General features: G+C 36.0%; 1 long non-coding RNA gene across 5 annotated transcripts; it reads left to right on the top strand.

The window, feature by feature from the left end:
- The first annotated feature begins 7,855 nt into the window (after positions 1-7,855).
- Positions 7,856-18,582, top strand: LOC140160959 (uncharacterized). 5 transcript variants are annotated; one of them, XR_011860049.1, is made up of 7 exons: positions 7,856-8,083; positions 13,202-13,380; positions 14,347-14,902; positions 15,050-15,289; positions 15,600-15,693; positions 16,414-16,466; positions 17,186-18,582. It is a non-coding gene; the product is annotated as an uncharacterized lncRNA (long non-coding RNA). The 5 variants fall into 5 exon arrangements; XR_011860051.1 differs by having other exon boundaries at positions 7,863-8,083; positions 14,347-14,400; XR_011860047.1 differs by having other exon boundaries at positions 14,347-15,289.
- Positions 18,583-23,813: the final 5,231 nt, after the last annotated feature.

Genomic DNA, 23,813 nt, shown 5'->3' with positions numbered 1-23,813 from the left:
TTAGAAAATACCTAAACAAATTTGGATCCTGGTAGGAAGAAACAATATACTACTAAGCCAAAACCTGAGATTAAATCAAAACTCAAGAAAAGAAAATTCAAAATCATGACCATTAATGGTCAGGAACTGAAAGGCAAATAACGCCAAAAGTATTTAGCATCAATATTTGACAAATGAAAATCTGTTTAAATTATGGTTATGTCGATTCGAAGCTATGTACCTTTTGTAATAAGCAGTTAGAAAATATCCCGCATTTATTTTGGCAATGTAGTACTTCTGCTCAATTTTGGAAGAAGGTTCAAGATAATATCTTTAAAAAAAGAGTTAGTCTTACCATGAAATATGTTCTGTTGGGTATATTAGATGTTGATTATTGTCATTATAATTTCAGGGGGAAAAGTTTATTTATAATGCAAGATGTAATATAAAAATAAGCTGGACATTCAAGGTTTTAAATGTATGCTCAATAATGTCGCCGAGACTGAAAAACACATTGCAAACAATAAAGGTTAAATGTATGAATGGAATAAAAGATGGAACTCTCTAAATATGTAAAAACTGTTATTTTCATAAATGTAACACTATTGCAATTTTCCTGTTTTGTATATTTGTTGTGGCTCATAATTATGTATAACTGAGATCATGTTTGATAAATAAATGCACAGGGCACCTGTGTGTGCTCTGTTGAAAGATTTTAAAAAAATGACAACGAAAACCCTGATGCAGTGATGGGACAGGAATCAAAGCTTGATGGTTCCTACACAGATTCTGAGGTTTCCCTATAGAGGGATACCTGGTTATGAGGAAGGATCGTGATGATAATGTAGGGGGAGTCTTCATAGCCTACAAAGATAACATCGTGCATGGTGAATGAGGTTAAAGGGTGTTTGTATATAGATAGCGAGCTAGTGATGTTCAAGATCGAAGTTTGGAAATCAGCTCATATGTATATTGGATCCTTTTACAGACCAGCATCTAGGGACGCTACACCTATCCTATCTCTGGATAAAATCTTGAGAAAATCTTCAAGCAGAAGCACATTCCAAAGGTCATCTCATGATAACCCACAATATGGACTGACCGTAAATGAAGCCATGCTGGACTTGGTCAACAAGTTTAACCTGGAGCACAAAGTCCTGGAACCAACAAAACTAGATAACATCTTAGACTTGATATTGACAACTGTTCCAGACTGTGTGAAAGAAGTTATGGTCATACCTGGTATGTCAGTCCATGAAGCGGTCGTATAGCTGAAATTGATACAAATGTCCAGACTAACAAAAAGAAACCGAGGACAGTACACATCTATAGGAAGGCTAATATGGAAGGTATTGAGAAAGAGCTGACTGATTTCTCCCAAGAGTTCTTTGCTTCTAACAAAAGCAGAAGCACATCAGAGAACTGGGACCATTTCAAGGCAACTCTTGAGTGCGTCATGACCAACCACATCCCCACTAAAACTATCTCTGGGTGATGGAATTTGCCTTGGATGAATAACGACATCAAAAGGTTGATGAAGAAGATGCGCCGGCGATACGATGCCTGGAAGAAGTATGGCCTTAAAACCGATTAGGATGAATACAACCAACTGAAGAAAGAAATGAACTCAGCTCTCAAGGTAGCTCACAATGACTATGTCAAGAGCATGTTTGTTGACAAAACAGAAAACCAGTCAGATAAACCAGCCAAAAAGCTGTGGGGATATGTCAAGTCACTCAAGATGGATAAGATCCTAAGATAGGCATTCCCTCACTGGTTTGCGGTAACAATCTGTCCAGTCAAGATAAACAGAAAGCTGAAGTACTTTCGCAACAATACAAATCTGTCTTCACTACTGAAAACTTGACGTTTATACCAGACAAAGGACCAAGTAGTACTGACTCCATGACTGGCATTAAAATTAGTGCCAATGGAGTTGAGAAACTGCTGGCTGCCTTAAACCCAAGGAAGGCAATTGGACCTGACAAGGTATCTACCTGGATGCTCAAGAATTTTTCATCCATACTTGCGCCGATACTGAGTGACATCTTCAGCCAATCTTTAGGAACTGGCGAGGTCCCGCCTGGCTGGAAGACTGCAAATATATCTGCTATCTACAAGAAGGGTGAGCGTAGTAATCCTGGGAACTATTGACCCGTTTCCCTCACCAGTGTGACGTGCAAAATGCTTGAGCATATTCTAGCCAGTGACATCAGGCAACATCTAGATAATAAAAACATATACTCTCTTCATCTCAGCATGGGTTTAGGAAGAATTACAGTTATGAAACCCAGCTACTCACAACAATCGAAGACCTAGCCAGGGGATTGGATCAACGGGAACAGATTGACTGCCTTATTCTTGACTTCTCAAAGGCGTTTGATTCCGTGCCCCACCAACGCCTGCTATATAAATTGGACTGGTATGGAATCCGAGGATATACTCTGGATTAAGAATGGGCTCACAGGAAGAACACAATCAGTGGTAGTTGATGGAGAATGCTCAGAGGAAACAAGTGTCATCTCAGGAGTCCCCCAGGGGACAGTATTAGGTCCTCTGCTGTGCATCCTTTATATAAACAACATTGAAGAAGATACATCTAGCACCATAAAGCTCTTTGCTGATGATTGTTTGGTCTATAAAAAGATCAAATCCCTGATGTTGATATACTTTAGGCTGATCTCAAAACCGTGGTCAACTGGTCAGAACGGTGGCAAATGAGCTTCAACCCAAAGAAGTGCACCCTTCTTCGTGTTACAAGGAAAGTGAAAGTTATCCAGCATATTTATAACATGATGGGATCAGACCTAGTTCAACTTGACCATAGTCCCTACCTTGGAGTAGAACTCTCCTCTGGCTTGGAATGGACACACCATGTCAAAGCTATCACGGGCAAAGCACACAAAACCCTCAAATTTCTTCAGAGGAACCTATACAGCTGACCAGGCTTTTTAATCACACCTTAATATTTAACCTTCACTTCTTTATTGGTGGCGGGCGTAAAGATTTTTGATGTTAGTTTCTGCACCGAATGTGATGCTGCACCACTTGGCGAGATACACTCATAGAAATTGTTCGTTGGCATTACTCAGTAAGTTGATGTAAGTCGTTGCGTCAACTTTCCGAGTAATGCCAACGCGTACCATTTTGAGTAACGCTGACTCGATATCATTATGTTGGTCGCACTCATTTGCATTTACTTTATTGAGTTGTTACAACTCAGAAAATGAAACTAGGTTAGCATAATTTTCTAGAGGTGTGCTTTAGTATACAAAATTTTGCACTGATTACAAAAATAAATATTTCAATACTGCCAATTGTGCAGAAAATGATCCAATTACGTGAATTAAGTAACAAAGTACCAAATTGGAATAGCTCAAAACAATAAGTACCAGTAACTTAATATGAACGAGTTACATCAACTTACATGTTGAGTTACAATAACTCAACTAATTGGTTCATTGAACCTTGTTTATTTTTCCAAGTTCCCTGAACTTGAATACAGAAGTTGGCATTACTTAAAAAGTTGACGCAACGACTTACATCAACTCTTTAAGTAATGCCAACAAAGTTGATTAGTTGACGGAACTTTTGAACTTTTTCAGCATTTTTTAAGTTCGGGTAACTAAATGAATTTTGTTTTGGAAACTTTTACACTATTTTTGAGTTGTCCAAACTTACTCCTTTTGAATTGCGCCAACAAGGCGAACAAGTCATTTCTATGAGTGTATACCAGTGAATATTGGTCTACCAAGAATTACCGCATGAAGTAGAAGATGATTGAGTACGCAAGAAATTACCTTTTGTCTTATATAAACCCGCTGTAATTGCTATCTTCAGTAGATTGTCGAAATAATAATCATAAACAAAACCCATTAAAGATTAAAAAAAATAGAGGTATTAATTATTTTCTTTGTAGGCCCAAAATGCTATCTTCAGAGGATAGCAAGCAAAGCAAAACTACATGCAAAATAATAATGTTCCAAAAACATTGCCTGACACGCGTTCTAGATGATGATTCAGTGCGCAAAATCCCGGGACACACCAGACGTTGAAATCACGTTGAAATTTCGACGTTGAAATCAGGTTGAAATCACGTTGTATTTGCAAATGGACTTCAACCTGATGGATTTCAACCCGATTTCAACCTAGAGGTTATTAGTTGAAATCAGGTTGAAATTTCAACGTTGTATTAACGTTGAAATTTCAACCTGATTACAATTAACCTCTAGGTTGAAATCAGGTTAGGTTGAAACTTCGACGTTGTATCAACGTTGATTCAACGCCGAAATCCTAACCTGTGCCCACTGGGTAAGCTATAAAGAAATGTTGAATGACGAAGCTGACCAAAATTTAAAACGGCACTTATATAGCAGAGAATATAAGGAACATGAAGGAAAAAAAGAAACAAAACTACAAAACATGGCTGGTATTAAAAAAAAAAACAAGACAAAAAACAACAACAATGATGATTCAGTACGCAAGGCACCTGCGCTTCGCGCGGGTCCCCGCTATAGATGAGTAAATGGGAGCGAACAGGTAGAATAATAATTGAAAAGGTACATTTTATTTATCTAAACCTGACCTTCCTTAGGCCTATATTTCCTTTTCAGCTTCTTTCTTTCTTTTGAATTTCTTCTACATGGGCCAATTTTGTTCCTTCACCATTTTTCACCACATTCCCGTTATTTTCTAAATCTGTCCTTTCTTACATTTCCCCTTTAGCTTCTTTTTTATTTGCTGCTTAGCTTGTGATTTCCCATTTCCATGTTATATTATTTATTTAATTCTGTTCTCTGTTATTTTTTTAAATTTATATTTCCTGATTAGTTTTTTCTCTTACATTTCGCCTATTTTATTCCCGTTTTCATTTTCTTTTTATAACCCACATACCCGTATACCTTTTTTGTCCTCATTCACAAGGCCCCATGTCATATGGGGGAAAATGGCAAATCACACATATTTAGCAGCACTTCTCATTTATCACATCCTACACACTTAAAAATAGGTAGTCAAAATTGACCCTTAGGGCCTAATTTTTTACCCATATGCAGGGTCAACTATGCACCAAACCCATTGAAGTCATTTTTGACCCGGTACATGAAGTCAAATGATTTTACCTAATTGTAGTTAAAAATGACTACAAAAAAAATAAAAAAAATGATTTTACCCCTAACAGAGTCAGTTGAAAAATAACCTATTAGTGTCAAAAATGACTATATCCGGGGTCATTATTAGAAAATTACCCCTAGCGTAGGTTAAAGGAGTACATGCGGGGGTCACGGTTTAAAAATGACCCCGGAACGTGGGTCAAAAATTACTATATTTGGGGTCATTTAAATATGACCCTTTTAGGTGTCAATTTAATATGATGTCAACAACTGAAAATTACCCCTAAGGTGGTCAAATTTGACTTCATCAAATTGACCCCCTAAATTAGTCAAAATTTTGACTACCTATTTTTAAGTGTGTTGTCCACTTGCCCATATTGCATAGGCATACTCTGGCATAAAACTCTGATTTGTATTAATTTGTGGGCAATTGATAGATTTTCACATCTGATCTTTTCAGTCACCGTACTCCCTCTGTTTGTTAATAGCTTCCCTTTTTTACTCGGGCTTTCGTGATCAATAAATTGGTAGATTCCAAAATCAGAATTGTTCAGTATTATGCAAGATATGTTGCATTCAATAACGTAAGTATAAGCCTATACTTTACTCTTACTGTCACTAATTATATAAACTCTGTATGACCATTTTACTATTAATTAGCCTTAATGTACGATTTCCGTCAAATTTTGATTTTGTTATTCTTTATTCAAAATGTTGAAATAATATTAGTAATAACTGACAGGAAGGGATGCTGTCCATTTCAGGTTGAAATAACAAGGTAAAGTGAAAGAAACCCCACTGGTTATTTTGGCTATTTAACACGCAGTTCTATGGGAGGACATATTAGGCCAAATAAAAAAATAAACATGTTTCACGTCCCCTCCTGCTTCCTTTTTTGAGGTTTCTTCAATTATATTTTTATTTTTTGAAATTCAGTTATAACTATGTTTAGGAAGTAGAGCTGCTTTCTATAGTCTTGCTAATATTCAATAAACACTTTTGGAAGGTTTTGTGATTAAATAGAGGGCCTATCTCTCAGAACAAGAAATAAAAAGAGGCCTCCTCCTGTTTCAAGGCATTATTGCGTGCGTTAAAACAGCTCTAATTATGGGTATTTACACCGATTTTGCGATAAAAAATAAAAAATAAAAAGCCCCCTCTTCCTCCTTTTTTTTCAAAACCTCAGGATGTGAAACATGTTTTTTATTTTACTTGGCCTTATCATAATTTTTTAATTATATGTCAAACTTTGCTCTGTTGACCTACAATTACAACAAATTTGGCCGATTCCATTTAGGTGCAAGTTGGGACGTGTGTAAACATTACAAATATGCAAAAAAAATCAGGTTTGAAACAAATTAACCAATTTCATATTATAAGATCGTACATTATGGCAATGAGACAAGTGAGCTGAGTCCGGGGGGGGGGGCACTCACATGTTAAGGTGGTACGGGTATGTGCGGCTCTCAAGGGTCCCTTTTTCAGGCTCTCCGGCAGTTCCTTAAGCCCCACATTTGGATCTGCTCCAGTTCTTTGAGCCTCAAACTCTGACAATTGTAGCTCTTTAAGCTCAAATTTGGAAATAATTTAGAAATTTTAGCTCAACAGCCTATAATTTGGCCCTAATTTCAGTTCTTCAAGCCCCTATTTTGCCCGAAAATCAGTTCTTAGTTCCCAAAGTTCGGCGCTCCGCGCCGCACACCCATACCAAAATTTAAGTTGTGGGCCCCCCCCCCCCTCCCCGGGAGCTGAGTATGCTCGCGCTCAGTCTGAATGAAAACAAGTTGATAATCTTACCAAAAGGTTTGTTCAAAGGATTGATTAACCTTACTCAGTTATACCTTGATGGAATTCCGGAAATCAAATTATTTCATTAGATGGAAATATGTTCAATGAGACAAGTAGACTGGTTACACTCTTATTGTCTAAAAACAAGTTGACATAATAATTTTACCGGAAAGTCTGTTCAAAGGATTTGTTAACCTCGAACAGTTTGATATCATTAGATGCAGATTTGTTCAATAACACAATTAATCTGACTCTATTGGAGATCAGCCTGTCAAATATACCAAATGGGTTGTTCCACAGACTTTATATAACTTGCAAACACTGGTCATCAAAGTATATGAAAATTGAAATAACATCATTAGATGATACAATTTTTTCAGGATTTACATAAATTAAAGGCGTTATTTTTAGTTTTTCCCAAACATTTCCAGTTCAACGCAGCAGTGAACTTAGGCCTAAAAAATGGGTTTGATTGGCGTAACATAAAAAAAATTAGGGTCGGTCGGCAATTTTTTTTTACACACACGGTAACTTTGTGTATGCTAAAGGCCTTGGAACTTTTTTGTTTCTTTTTTATTTTTATTTTATTTTTTTTTTTATTTTAAAAAATTTATGCAAAAAAATAAGAAAAAAGTCTAGGGTTGGGCCTATTTTTAGGGTCGGTCGGGTTACGCCAATCAAACAAATTTTTAGGCCTTAAAGGCCTTGGACATTGGACAAGGCTAAACTTATAGCCAATACTTTAACATACAAGAAAAAAACTATTATCATGGAGCTATTAGGCCCTATGTTGTTGTTTTTTGCGGATTGATACATACCGGTAAGCCACTTTTATGACGTGAGGGAACAGTCTTGGCGTAATAATATTTTTCTCATCTCAACCGGTTGTAATCATTTTTAAAGAGGTAAGCTACTAGTCCATGAAAAATAATCAGACACATCAATAATTTGTGTAAATTTAGTGGTGGCGTTGCATGTGTTACGCCAAATGTTGCATGCGCAGTACGTCATCGGATCTAGCTGTGAACTTGAACCCCCTCTGTGACTGAATGGAATATCCTTCATGACGTCAGCAATCAACTGAATGGACTTTAAAAATTCGCGCGAATTTTTAAAGGCCATCTGATTGCGTATACAACAGGACGTGTCGGAGAGACAGACAGGTGATGATACAATTAGCCCGGATAAACTGCTTGTATAAAACGGTAAGCTTATGATCAAATAATAGGGCCTATAACATAAAAATTGTTATTGTATAATTGTTGATACAGTAGTGAATTACTCACAACTTCGCTGCAAGTTGTTCAATCTAGGCCTATATTCGGAAATTGGTAATTGTTTCGGCAATTACTAGTACATGGTACACATGTACATAAGGTCGTATGTCAAGAACTGGGTACAAAAAATACACAATGAAAAATGACATTTAAACGTCACCAATATGTACTGCACCAATATGTACTGGAGTAAGCATAACTTTCATCCTAACATTTAAAGTGTATACAAGTATACATTTTTGGAAAGCTTATACGACAAGGATGTTAGATATGGCAAAAAGAGATCCAATATTCAGGGTGGGTAAAATTCTTACAGGGTGTAACATAAAAAATAATATATATTTTGTAATTTTGATACACCTGGGTCCTCTTTTTCTCCCAAAATGTGCAAGTCAAAACAGATGTGGATTTTAAAAGATATGACAATGGCCCACAAAACAAATAATAAAGGGGCGACTGCTGGTGTTCTGTGTTGAACATACAGGGTGGTCAAATTCGCCTACATTTTTTATTTTATTTCAAGTAACATTGCTATATTTCATCACTTAAAGCCATATTATAACATTTGGTGGGGAGAACACCCACAAAAAAATGTAAATTTACACGATTGTAATGTACTTTAGTCAATAAAGATACTCTGCAAAAATAAGTAGGGGGAAGGTGGGGCATAACGGAACACTTAACTTTGAGGATGCTCTGTGACGTCACCATAAGTAATATGACTGTAAAAATTATATGTTCAGTTGAAGTTTATATTTACCTTTAATATACCATTAACCAATATAACTTGAATCTTACAATTTTTTATAAAAATGAAGAAATATTTTCAACAAAAAAAAACCGTTTTGCCCCACTATCGGGGCAAAACGGAACCCCTATGGGGCAAAACGGCACCCTGGGTGTAAACTTATATCAGTTGTTCCATCGGTAGGCCCTAGGCCTAGTTATATGTAGGCTATATTCAGTTACAATATTAAGTGGGCCTACCATCTCTGTGGAGTGAGTGGTTAACTTCTTATAGGCCTAGTAGGCCTATAATATGTATGACCAATATTTGATCAGAAAGAAATATTCAGTAGGCCTACCATCTCTGTGGAGTAAGTGGTTAACTTTTAATCATTAATTCTATCTGTAGGTCTAGTTATATGTCTATGTTTCAGCGAAGTGTTTACCATGTTCGAGTAGGCCCCTAGATAACGCCTACATTTCCTTGAGTGAAGACAAGTTATGTCCAATTGGGGCAAAACGGAACCCATCTGTGGGACAAAACGCCCGGGGCAAAACGGAACCCTGTTCCGTTATGCCCCACACCTAGGGTTCCGTTTTGCCCCATACCCGATTTTTTAGAAATAGGTTGCATGCATAATACATCGTAGCATATAGGCCATGCACTTAATACAGCTCATGGCTAGTACCTTCGTGTTTACAATATACACAATTATTTGGAAATCCGATATTAATGAAGTAAAATTTCAGCGCATTAAACATCTACATATCTTATACCAGACGGGTAGTAATTTTTTGACTCGATCTTGCTCGAATGTCAGTGGATTGTTTCAGATAAAATTTTTGTTGTAAATCCTCGTAGCCATACTTGTGTTCCTCAATATAATTTGCATAGACGGCAGTATTGCGAAGGCCTATTTTTCCAGGTGGTTCCGTTTTGCCCCGGGGGTCCGTTATGCCCCACCTTCCCCTAGGTATGAGAGGGAAACCTCAGTTAACACATTTGCTAATCAGCCAAAATGGCCTAAACCGGCAATACATATTTACATAGAAATTTAAAAGACCTGCTAGCTCAAATAAACCTACATAAATATGTTGTCTATACTTCACTTGACCCAAATATGATTTTTTTTGGTGATGAGACACTCGCACATATGGAATTTTAGAGGGATTTTGATAGCAGTTCCATTAAAAAACTCTGCTATCGTCATGAGACTAAGATCTAGAAACACCCCCGAAATGCTGTTTTGGGGAATTTTGCTAGCAGAATCTTTTTGATGAAAGTCAATCTTTGATAAGATGTAACTTTGCTACGGAAAGTGCTATGACAAAAAGGTTTTCAGTTTTGACTTTCTTTACTCAAGAAATATAAAATGATGCAGTTTGATGGCAAATTTGAATTCACCTGGCATATCTAAATCAAGACTTTAGGTGCTGTAGTTTTGTCAAAATCCGAGATTTTGAATAAAACGATGGAACCGGCGTTTTATTTTTACGATGGAAATATTAGTCGAACACGTATGCACAGTATGTAGGCCCTAAAGGCGTGCGTGATACACATACATACACACACACCCAGAGGATCGTACCGTATTACAACCGCGAGAGTAACATGCATGGGCGGTAGTAGTAAATTCCAATTTTCTATGCTTTACCTCACTTGTTTGGCTCAAAATTAAAATCAAAATTAAAAGGGGACATATATCTGACAGTAAAAGCTAACATTTTATGGAAAATAAATACTAATCTATTTTTACAGAAATGGCTTTAAAATGTTAATTAGAAAGAGAAATACCGTAAAATGGGGTAACTTTTAACCACTGCTTCCAAACAAAACCAATTATATTTCTAATTATCTCTTTTTTGTGACATTAGGGTTCCCTTCTACACCTTGAAGTTGAAAAAGATTATTGAATAATTTTGCAAGGGTGCCCTGGGGTTAAAAATAGCCTGACCAAAGTTACCCCGTAACTTATAAATCCAAAATTTATTTATTTAGGCCTATTTATTAAGAAAAAAAAAGATTTTCGCTGTAAATGGGCAAGTTGATGTTTTTGTGACATTTGACCCCTTGCAAAATAAATTAATCAAGCACACATCCTTGCTCACAAATACTAATTTTTATTTTTTCTGAAATAAATGTTTAAAAAAAATGCTAATTTGGTAAATTTCGAGGAAATTGGACATGAGCGACTATTGTTTCTTCCAAATATATTTCTAATAAAATTGACACCAAATATGACTAAAAACAATATTGCTGTACGAAAATATGACCGACCAAAGGCTACCAAAGTTACCCCGCTGACCAGAGTTGCCCCATTTTTACGGTACATAGGCCATGGGTATCTCCCACAGGGTGATCTGTGTATGTTTGACTCGTTAGTACGAAATTCATCAAAATCAAACAGGTTTAATGTAGTTTTTAAAAAGGGCATTTCGTGATCCACAGCCTCACCCCCCCCACCCCACTTTTATATCACTGGAAACCTCTGGCTACATAATGTTTATGTACAAAATATTTCTTGCAGATTAATTCGTTTAGCAAAGTCCAAAGATATCGTGAAATTTGAATTTTGTTCTGGTGCACCAGAACGAAATTACAACGCATTGTCTATGGAGCAGTGTAATACACATAATCATGCACAACTCGCGAACGCAAAATCGGAATCAACTGAAATTTTGGGAATAGGTTTTTTTTGTGGATATCTAATGAAAAATGACATAAATAGAGGATGCTAGGATCACGAAATACTCCTTTAAGTGTAGTTATGGAATATACAAACTTCATTTTCGATGTAATTTTGTAATGTTTCAACCCTGGGCACGTTAAGTTCAGCTATTTGAAAAGAGGAGGGGGACAATCCCCGGTTCTGATATATGTAATCAATCCTAGGTTCCATGATTATGCGACCATACTCAATATTGAGGTATCGGTATGCACGTTATAAGAAAAAGAAAGAAACAAAAGACGTATAAGGGGCATAGCCTGGATTTATTTTGAGGGGGCTGCTTTTGAAAAAGTACCTTTTCCTAATATTTTGGACTCAGTTTTTTGACCAAGAAAAGCATAAAGCACCTCATTATTTCGCTCACTATGCTCATAAATGGGCAAATTTTGACATTTTTTGACTATAAAATCACAAAACCTTTTTTCACTTGATACGCCTGCAAAGTTGACCTTTTTGGCCCTCTAGAGTTTTTTTTTGGGGGGGCTGCCCCTCCTATGCCCCTGTATGTCTAAATTTGCAATTAAATCATGTGGCATTCAAATTATAGACATGTCCCCGTAATTTTTGTTTCCATGCGGGACATCTTCAAAGTCCAATAGAAGCCTCCTCCCCCCTAAATTTTAATACTGTCACTGATTCCAATCATAAATTGATGGTTTATTAATAATCTGGGTTGCATAAACACCTGAGCTACTTCATAAAATAACAAAACATTTCCACATCTTTTATATCAATGGCATGGGTAGCTATTATCAGCAGGTCGTATTTGTTCCAAAACCGCCCATGCCATTCCTTCCTTCCAATACTGTGCAGCTCTCATTTTGGTCGAGAATAACCGCACAACGTGGCCCCTATAGGGAAAAAAATATTGATTGCTTACCCTCCATATTTTTGGGGTCGGTCGGTCGGTCGGAATGTTTATTTTTTAATGACTCACTACTGTATAGGCCTGTAGGCAATGAACATTGGTCATGTGGAAAGATGCATACTTCACTTCAAACCTTAAGATACACCATAGAAATTGGTTCAATTAGAACGACTGCATACTTACAGGCATAAGACGCCAAGTTTATTGGAAACATTGATGCATGAATGGATAGTTATAAATGTTATGAGTTTACAGTAATGATTTTCTTAAGAAATATGTTGTTGGCCCAATTTAGTTTTGAAATGAAATTTAGACACCAAAAAGTAATAAAAAACATTTAAAATTATAAATTAAAAACTACACATTTGTCGGTCGGTCGGTGGAGGGCAAGCAAACATTTGTTTTGGCCTAATCACCCAACAAGCGACTTCACTACATCCCCCATTATTATTATTACTTTGTGATTTTTGAAAAGGGCAGTTTTGCCTTCAATTTAGGCTCATTCAGCCCTGAAGTCATGGACATCTCTCATTTTCACAGAGCACTTAGTAAACAGACATAATTATTTCAAAGTTAGTTTTATTGGTACAAAACGAAACCTTACAATGTTATGACGATATGTTCAGAGGGGGACTTATTTCTTTTGATGTGTTTAAATCTTATAGTATTTGTTGTTCAAAAGGAATCATTTCAATAAGAATAATTTGACACTTAACATTTCAGACAATCAATGCATGCAGATGAATATATCAGTTATGGAATGGATGACAATGGTGAATGGTACTATATGACAGGTGGTGACCATTTGGGGACAATGGTGAAGGGTTCCAAGTACTAGTATGTAAAAACATAGATGGCACAGAAAGTGGCTTTTAAATTTAAGCAAATTTTACTAGCGTTTGGTAAGTAATTGATTTGCTGTTTTGCATTCAAAATCTAGAAATTTAAATTCTTTAATAAGCTTTTAATTATGTGCTCATGTTTGTTCTGTTTCATTGTCATGTCTTTCCTCCTTCTTAACTCCTTCCTTCCTGATTATATGCGTCTTGTATGTCTCTGACCGCTCTTGCAGAAATAAATTCCTGTCCGACCGATTGTACTCTACAATTGCAACCAATTGTACAGTACAAATGCTATTGTATATCACCAAGACAGTACTGTCGGCGACCGGTGCCCATTTTGTCTGTCTATTGTCTTTGTCTTTGTCTTTGTCTGTCTGTCTTCTTTTTCTTTTGTGTTTGTCTGTACTGTCTATCTGTATGTTTGTCTGTCTTGTCTTGTTTGTGCACTTTGTGGTCTTTGTCTGTCTATGTCTGTTTTATGTTTTTTGTTTCATGTTTTATGTCATGTTTTTATGTATGTATTCCTGTCCGACCAATTGTACTGTACAATTGCTACTGTATATCACCAAGACAGTACTGTCGGCGACGCGGTGCCCCCTTCCCCATCTTGGGTATCTACCTATCCCAGGGTAGCTCCCCAAGATCTAGCCGGCTGGCTCGTCCCCCGGGGTGGCTCCCGAGATCGAGATCGAGCCGGCTTCCTCCCAGCTTTCTCGTCTCAGAGTGGCTTCCCGAGATCGAGTTGGCTTCCTTCCTCAAGACTTCCACGTCTCGGAGTGGCTCCCGAGATCGTGCCAGTCTTTGTCTCATTGTCTGTCTATATGTCTGTTTTATGTCAATGTTTTTTGTTTCATGTTTTATGTCTTGTTTTCATGTATGTTTGTGTTTGCGTCTATCTTGTTTTGTTCATGTTGTGTTCAAGTGCAAGGTATAGGGAAGTGGCAGGGGGGAGAGGGTGCGCATAGCTGTATTATTTTATGTACTAACATTTCTATTCTATTTTTTTGTTTGGTTTTTGTGTTTCAGATGGCTTTGAGGAGACGGGAATTGGAGTTACGACAGAAGAGGAGGCAATAAATGGTCAGTATTTTGCCTTCTGTATGTTTTTTGTATGTGTTTGTGTTGTCCCTGAGGAGAAGGATGATGTGGAGTGGTGGAGGAGGATGAGGAGTGGACGAGGATGAGGAAGTAGAGGAGGATGAAGTGAAGGATGAGGATAGCATGAGCATTTTACTTGAATTGCTGAGTATGAAGCCCACTCCATGTCGACTTCCTGAGCCTTTTCAGCCTGCATAATGTATAGATAACATCTTTGCTATTCATCATGCTTGTAAGAAATACTTAAGTGAGTAAATCTATATATTGATCGGGAGTTCGGTGCCTGGTATCTGGTTAGGCTAGGGTTAGAGATAGGGTTAGGGCCACGGGATAGGGTTAGATGTGGGGTTAGGGCTAGGGTTAGAGGTAGGGGAGGGTTAGAACTAGGATTAGGGCCAGGGTTGGGGCTAGGTTAGAGATACCAGCCTGTATTTTTGCATCAGTACATAGAACCTACTCATGAGAAGCATTTAGTGCAAACACGGTGAGCAGTATGGGTGTTGTCTATATGTTGTGCTTGCCTGGATTGTCTTTTGTTTATCTTCAGAAAGTGGGCCAAATGCTTGGTGATTGGAGCATTCTGTTCCCGTTTTCATTACATTTTTACTGACACTTTTTTTTTGTTCGTAAGTGATTTTATTCCGTCAGGTCATGGATTTGCTAAATCAGTGAAACTTATTTACCATCTGCCTATGTATCATCAATGTCATTAAATGAGTAACAAACAGTGATGAGCTGTACACCAAAGACCACTAACCAGGACCATTCAAGAAAAGTAGTTGGACTGGCCACATACTTCATGATAAACTCTTCAGGGTGTTACCATGTTTACCATGATAGGCATCTTCGGAAGTTACAGAATGATTACCAGGTAAGCATCACCTATGATAACAGCACTGAAACCTCAAATTTCATGCTGAGAATTTACGACGTCTTAACAAGGATTCCTTATTATCACTCTCTTGGATAATTTTACCCATTAAACTTGGAATATTTTCCTATGATTCCATTATCTATTGTGATGTTGTGTATGTCTTTGTTCTTGCAGAGGGTTATGCGATCAAGGTAAAATGTTCTGTGTGTTGTCACATTCCTTGTATTTTGTGTGCTTGGTGAGATGCTGACATGATTTAGAAAATCAGTGTATTAATATTTTTAAATTTGATTGTTGCATTTTGCAGATATCAATACCTGGATTGGATGAGATGGTTTAGACGTTAACGATTTTTAGATGTCTTCCTATTTCAATGAATGAAATTTAGGTCCCTGAACCATGTAAGTACAGTTAACAGAAAATGGGATGTTTATTTTACAGTGATGCAATATTGCATCAGAGTCTATGCTTTGGGACAATTCTGCCTGTAGCTAGGATTAATTATTGCTCAACTCTTTGGACCTTTTTAAAAAAAACAACATATCTGCTCATACAACTGGGAATGTTAAACTATGGAAATATTTTCATTAAAAAATCAAATCCTATGTGATGTTTCAGACTTCCAAATTAGATCCGTTTTGGGCACATTTTAAGAAGTTAACCAATATGTGGACCTTAAAACTCCCAAAATTGTAGCTGTATGTCACAAGGGGAAATGGTAAAATCACTCTTAATCAAATAAATTACTGTTAGTTGAAGTTTAGTGAAAAATAGCTTTAACTATTTATTTAGCTGTGAATGGTGGCTGAACAAATCTTGCTCAATTTTGATAAATCATTGGAAATAATTGCGGTAAATATTTTGAATTGCATCAAATTGTGATTGATAAAATGGTGCTATTGAGTTAAATTGAGTTAAATTCAATAACTGCAAATCTTGCTAAATTTTTACTGATCACTACATCCTCTACATCACTACATACTTTTGAAAAATCTGAGGAAATTGTTGTGTGAATTTGACAAAATTGTTTCAAATACTGATAAATCTGCTAATGTCCCCTTAAATCACACTAAAGTCTGATAAGAAACATTAATTAATTGTTTGTATTTTCTTTGTTATAGTATTTTCATGATCTGAGGAAGTTGGATTTGCCTCCATGTTGATACTTGCAGAGGTAAGTATCATTTTACAAGATTTCCACAGACAGTATTAATCAAAAAATTGTCATAGCAGAAATAATTTGGATCCACATAAGGGAACAAGCCGAAAGTTCAATGATGTCCTATAAACAAAATTCCTTTTATTTGGAGGCCAACCCCCTCCCCTTTAAACCGAGTGTGAAATGTTGACAATTCAAAACAGGAAGATCAACTTTGACTGATATTTTAACTAGTTTTTGTACAAATTTCGTTAATGGCCTGAGCTTTCGATCCTAGCCGGATCTTTATCAAAGGAAAAGTAATCAGAATATTGACACCCTAACTAAACATCTTTCGTTTAAAGGATGTCAAAGAACTGTTGGGTCACTACCTAAAAACCTAGTGGGTTCTCTCATCCAAAGTGACCACATGACTGAAATTTTGCACACAAAATATGTCTTAATATAATATTATGATTGAACAAGTGTTCATCAAGTGTTGACAAAGGTAACAGTGTTTGCTGTAACGTACACAACTTCGTTGGGCAGAACATCTTTAAAACAAAACGGCCAACCAGTTACATAGGAGGTTTTACTTAATAAGCATTTTCAGGGGCCAATGACACACGTGAGGATTTTCCTGCCCAAACGACGACCAGTTAGTTCAGTTTCTGGATCAGATACAACAAACATTGTTTACCGAGTAGAATATTATGTCCTTTTAGTTATAATCACTTGTTTTCTTTCTTTTTCAGTGTTTTGGTATCTGATTGTGTCTGGTCCATCTCTAGTCAGCCATGCAACCACCTGTCACAGCAAAACATACCAAATGTTCCAAGCAAACAAAACACTGCTTCAAAAACATCCAAGAACAATATACCCTTGGAACAATGGAAGTACCATAATCAACATACAGAACAAGAACAGGGAAGCATTTGTAAAAAAAAAAAAGAAGCAGTATCCGGTCACCTTCAGCAATTAAGAGTAACTTGCATAATTACATAACTTCACATGCAATTCTGTGAACAATGCTGCTGAGATATATAGCGGCTGCTGCTGAGGGCATGGATGCGGTTCATCCAGTACTTTTGCTGCCACTGTAATTTGAAAATTGATTGTATTTGATCTTCATGTTATATGTGATATGTGATATGTGATACATCAAAAGGGAGGACTTTGTAGCAAAAGACATAAAAATAAGGAAAATAGTAAGAATTTGGGATGCTTTTTCACTTATAAAATATGAATGCCTTGATCAATTTGAGCAAATGAGGTGTCATTTTAAAGCTTGTAAAATGCTTTCAAAGCAGAAATACTGAACTCAAAATTTACCTCACCTGCGAAGTTCTCACTTTTCATGTACTGCATCACATATACCTTTGGTTCAAAGTTACTGCAAATTTTTAATTTTTGTTGAATTTGTAAAGTGTCTCTTTGAGATTATTTCTTCATTCCAAAATTAATACAGCCTTATAATTATGCAGGCTTGTATATCTGAAATTTCAAAATTTATTTGGTTGTTTTTAATAATTTCATTGTCTAGTAGTAAATGCATTCTAATAAAATGTATGCTCAAAAATTGATTTGATGTAAGGCGACAAAAATAGGTTCTAAAGGCTCAGCCTACCCAGATTTTGCATTTTGGGAACTTTTGAGGATATATTTTAAGCATATGAAAATAAAAGCAGCCGTTTTTCGCCGATGTGGATTGATTTTGAATGAATTTTTCGAAAAGTTTTAAAATTTGTTTGAAAATTTTTAGGACCATTTAGCCTCTAACAGAAAATAATCCTGGCCAAGCCGCTCTAAAACTTATGTTTCCTTAACCTGTTTAAATTGATATTGTATATTTATATTTTAAGATGCACCTTCAAATGTAGTTTTAAGCGCTAATATTAAGGTTTTTATTTTGTAAGCGTTCTGAGCCTTTTGGAAATGGCGCAAATGCTCTTTGCATTAATTTGTATTGTATTATATAATTGGCAAGTGTGAAATGGCAGACATGCTGGAGGACAGTTCCAAGATAACTCAAGATGACAGAGGGACAGGTCTCTAGATCGATTCCACAACCATTCATACCTATCACACGTTTTATTGTATTATCATGCGAATTTTTCCGTAATACCTTATTATAGAGGATAGAATTGTTTTTTTTAAAAATGAGGATGATTCTGTTATGAGTGATGTCGTATTGCATACTCTCTATAAATGTACATGGTTTATTTATTAATTTTTATTTTTATATTTATATTGAAATTGTTACTATTTTATGTGACCTTGGAGCTATATCGCTCGATCGCTTTCGGGGGTCAGATAGGAATTTTTTTCTCATTTGGATCTGTTTTTTCGCCTATCTCAAGGTCAATCCAATATCATAGTTGTATGAACACTACATGAAAATTACTTGCTTTTTTGTTAAATTCATTTGCAATAAAATAATTAAGTATAAATTTTGTGTGTGTGTTTGCTTTCCTTTGTTTTGAAAGCTCAACAAGTTTTTGAAATTAGAAAATGAAACTCGCATTTGGGTAAACCCTCATTTAAAGCCATATTGTAACACTTGCTGAGGATTTTTCAAAAAAACCATTTTACACAATTTAATTAGAAATAAAATAGTATTCAACTTATGTTCTGAGCAACACTAAAATGGCCATATCTCTGGAACCATAAGTCTAATTATGATGGGGTTTTCAGCAAAATAAAGCTCTGAAAATGGCTCATTTATAATGAGATCAAAAACTAAATTTTGATTTTGATAGACATCGACTCATTTTGCTTGATCGCATCACAATTGTAATGCATAGGGGCCTACCGTATTTCCTCTATTAAACGACCCAGGGGGCAATGCATTTTCCAAAAGGGGTGTTTATTAAAAGGTCAATTTTACAACAAAAAAATGCTGGAAAAAATATGAACTTAGGATCAATGACTTCGGTTGAACCGGTTAACTTCCAGGTTTGCGATGTCACTTTCGCCCATTACCGATCACACGTGGACCGTGTTCAGCTTACTTACACAAATAGACATTTCGGCAACATCTTTGAACAAATGGTGGGGGCGTTTAATAGAAGGGGTTGACCAATATAGGAAATATGGTAACTTGCAACAAAAATAACAAGAGGCAGTGGCGTAGATTTCTTTTCGCCATTGGGGGGGATGGGGTTAGAAAAAATTTCTTGAAGTCAGCACCTTTTGGTGACAAAATAAGGTTATGGTACAAATGCGCGCGAAGCGCGCGTGAAAAATTGTGCAATATTAAAGCTAAACTGGTGAAATATTGTACAAAAGTTGAATAAATTCGCGTGGAGCGCGAAAAAGTTTGCACTTTTTAGGTTGAAATGGCCAAATAGGCCTATGGGGTTAATTTGATTGGAAACCCATATACAGGCGTCAACATTGGGGGGGATGATTGTATGGATCATCCCCCCCTGGCAAAATATTGGGGGGGATAAATCCCCCCCATCCCCCCCGGGATCTACGCCTATGACAAGAGGCTTTATGTGCTGTTTTGAATAAAACGTATGAAACCATTTAATTAATGATGGAAATATTAGTCGAAACGCACACACAGTGCAATACCCTGCAGTGAAAAAAATATATAATTCTTGAAGAAATGCTACAATATGGCTTTAACGAAGGGGAGGTGCTACCCCTCCAGATATTTTTTCCTGTTGTGACACCGCGCCGCCAATCGTCCCATCATCCTTTATGCTCATTTTTTCTTTTACCCTACCACCTTACCCGATAATACTGCCCTTCCATGACCCCGACCAACATAGATTGTCCTTTCTTTTTTTTTTTAATTTCATGTATGCATGTAAAAGTGGTCGTTTTTTGGCTGAACTTAAAATTGTGATTAAAAATGTGTGCAAAACGAAACAGATTTACAGATTTGGGCGATTTTTAAGTGGCATAGCTAGGGGAGAGCAAGGATGGAACATCGATCATTGATTGTGCACCACCTCCAAGCGGTGAAAATCAAAAAGTTTTGCCCACATTTTGGCTCTAGTTATTTGATACATCGAAGTTCAACTAATTAAATAATGCTATCTACTGAAGATATCATCGTTTCAATAGAGGGAAATATGAGAGTAAAATGCTATCTACTGAATATAGCATACTGTACTGCCTTCCAATGAAACAATGCCATCTACTGAATAGCATATTGCCCTCTAAATTAAAGGAGTATTTCGTGATCCTAGCATCCTCTTTTTATGACATTTTTCAGTAGATATCAACGAAAAAAGCTTATTCCCTAAACTTCAGTTGATTCCGATTTCGCGTATGTGAGTTATGCATGATTATGTGTATTACATTTCGTTCTGGTACCGTATACCCAGAACGAAATTCAAATTTCACGATATCTTTGCTGAATGAATTAATCTGCAAGAAATATTTTGTATGTAGCCAGAGGTTTCCAGCGATATAAAAATCTCAACAGTTTTTGAGAAAAGTGGGGGGATGAGGCTGTGGATCACGAAATGCCCTTTTAAATAATACTATGTACTGAAAATATCATTGTTGCTATCTACTGAAGATAAAGAGAGAGCGAGAGAGAGAGGGAGAGAGAGACTGAAGAGAGTATACCGTAAAACCCCGTCTACAAGCATATAGAGTGCTTCTAATGAAAGCTACATTAATCCAGACGCCATTATGGAGTTTGAGCAAATAAATTACGGATCCAAGCATATACAAACAAGTATTATTTTAAGACCAATCTATTGCATTGGTATATTTACGCTTCCTCTTGCTTTGAATTAATTTAGCTTTCATAAAAAACACTATATATGCTTGTAGACGGGGTTTTACGGTATCGCCCTCTAATGAAACAATGCTATCTACTGAATAGGCTATTGCCTTCTAATGAAACATTGCTTCTACTGCATATAACATCCCGCCTTTAATTAAATAATGCTATCTACTGAAAATAGTAATTTACTCTCATGAAACAATGCTATCTACTGAAGAGAGTATATTGCCCTCTACATAATGTTATCTACTGAAGATTGTATTGCCTCCAATGAAACAATGCTATCTACTGAATATATCATACTGCCTTCCAATGAAAAAATGTTACCTACTGAATAGCATATATTGCCCTCTAATTAAATAATGCTATGTACTGAAAATAGCATATTGCCTACCAATGAAACAATGCTATCTACTGATGATAGCATATTTCCCTCTAATAACAAATGCTATCTACTGAAAATAGCAATGAAATAATGGTATCTACTGAAGATAGTATATAACTAAATAATGCTATATACTGAAGATTTTATTCTCAAATTGCCCTCACAATTGACACAATGACAAATTGACACAATGCTATCTACTGAATATAGCATATTGCCTCCCAATGAAACAATGCCATCTAATGAAGATAGCATATTTCCCTCAATTACAAATGCTATCTACTGAATATAGCAATTTACTCTCATGAAATAATGGTATCTACTGTATACTGAAGACTGAAGAGAGTATATTGCCCTCTAACTAAATAATGCTATCTACTGAAGATAGCATTTTATTCTCATATTGCCCTCTAATGAAACAATGCTAATCTACTACTGAATATAGCAATTTACTCAAATGCTATCTATTGAAGATAGCAATTTACTCACATGAAACAATGCTATCTACTGAAGACAGCACAATTCCCTCTAATCGATCTATGAACGATCTCTCAGCTGAAGCACAGTTGTGCGATAGATCTGCTGCGTTCAGGAGATTGCTTTACTGTAATTATGAATTGAACTTTGCCTAAATGTTTGCTTTTGGTTACCGTATTATTTTGTCAATTGTACTTGCTTTATATGTTTAATTTATATTTTATCACTTTGTCATATATAGTTTTTATACTTGTTTTGTATTTCCATTTACTTTTAATATCCTTGATTAATGATGTCATGTAACATGTAAATTTATGTAGCAACACGGCCTTCAGGGGAAGACCAGCTCAAGGGCTGATCTGGGCTTTTCCGTGTATAAATAAAATTGAAATGAAATGAAATGAAATGAAATCTAATTACAAATGTTATCTACTGAATGTAGTAATTTACTCTCATGAAATAATGCTATCTACTGAAAATAGCAATTTACTCTCAAGAAACAATGCTATCTATACTGAAGAGAGTAGGCCTATATTGCCCTCTAAATAATGCTATCTACTGAAGATTGTATTACCCTCCAATGAAACAATGCTATTTACTGAATATATCATACTGCCTTCCAATGAAACAATGCTATCTACTGAAGATAGCATATTTCCCTCTAATAACAAATGCTATCTACTGAAAATAGCAATATACTCTCATGAAATAATGGTATCTACTAAAGAGAGTATGTTGCCCTCTAACTAAATAATGCTATATACTGAAGATTTTATTCTCATATTGCCCTCCAATGACACAATGCTATCTACTGAATATAGCATATTGCCTCCCAATGAAACAATGCCATCTAATGAAGATAGCATATTTCCCTCAATTACAAATGCTATCTACTGAAAATAGCAATTTACTCTCATGAAATAATGGTATCTACTAAAGAGAGTATGTTGCCCTCTAACTAAATAATGCTATATACTGAAGATTTTATTCTCATATTGCCCTCCAATGACACAATGCTATCTACTGAATATAGCATATTGCCTCCCAATGAAACAATGCCATCTAATGAAGATAGCATATTTCCCTCAATTACAAATGCTATCTACTGAAAATAGCAATTTACTCTCATGAAATAATGCTATCTACTGTATACTGAAGAGAGGATATTGCCCTCTAACTAAATAATGCTATCTACTGAAGATAGCATTTTATTCTCATATTGCCCTCTAATGAAACAATGCTAATCTACTGAATAGCATATTGCCTTCCAATGAAACATTGCTATCTACTGAATATACCGGTAGCAATTTACTCGCATGAAATTATGCTATCTACTGAAGATAGCAATTTACTCGCATGAAACAATGCTATCTACTGAAGACCGTAAGCATATACAATTCCCTCTAATTACAAATGCTATCTACTGAATATAGCAATTTACTCTCATGAAAATTACTAATCTCATGCTAAATTACTGAAAATAGTTATTAACTCTCATGAAACAATGCTATCTACTGAAGAGAGTATGCCCTGTGACAACTAAATAATGGTATCTACTGAAGATTTTATGTATATTGCCTCCCGATGAAACAATGCTATCTACTGAAGATAGCATATTTCCCTCTAATTACAAATAGCAATAGGGCCTACGTATACTGAGATGGTTACTTCTCGGCCCAGGACTCATACCTTGCTACATCATGAATGGGACTGTAGTGTAGTACATCTCGCTATCTACTGAAGATAGCTTTATTTTCACAACTTGCTATCC

The sequence above is a fragment of the Amphiura filiformis genome, chromosome 9 (assembly GCF_039555335.1).
Source record: "Amphiura filiformis chromosome 9, Afil_fr2py, whole genome shotgun sequence".
Classification (NCBI taxonomy): Eukaryota; Metazoa; Echinodermata; class Ophiuroidea; order Amphilepidida; family Amphiuridae; genus Amphiura; species Amphiura filiformis.
Note: the sequence above shows the minus strand (reverse complement) of the source record. Positions and strands in the feature narration are given on the sequence as shown.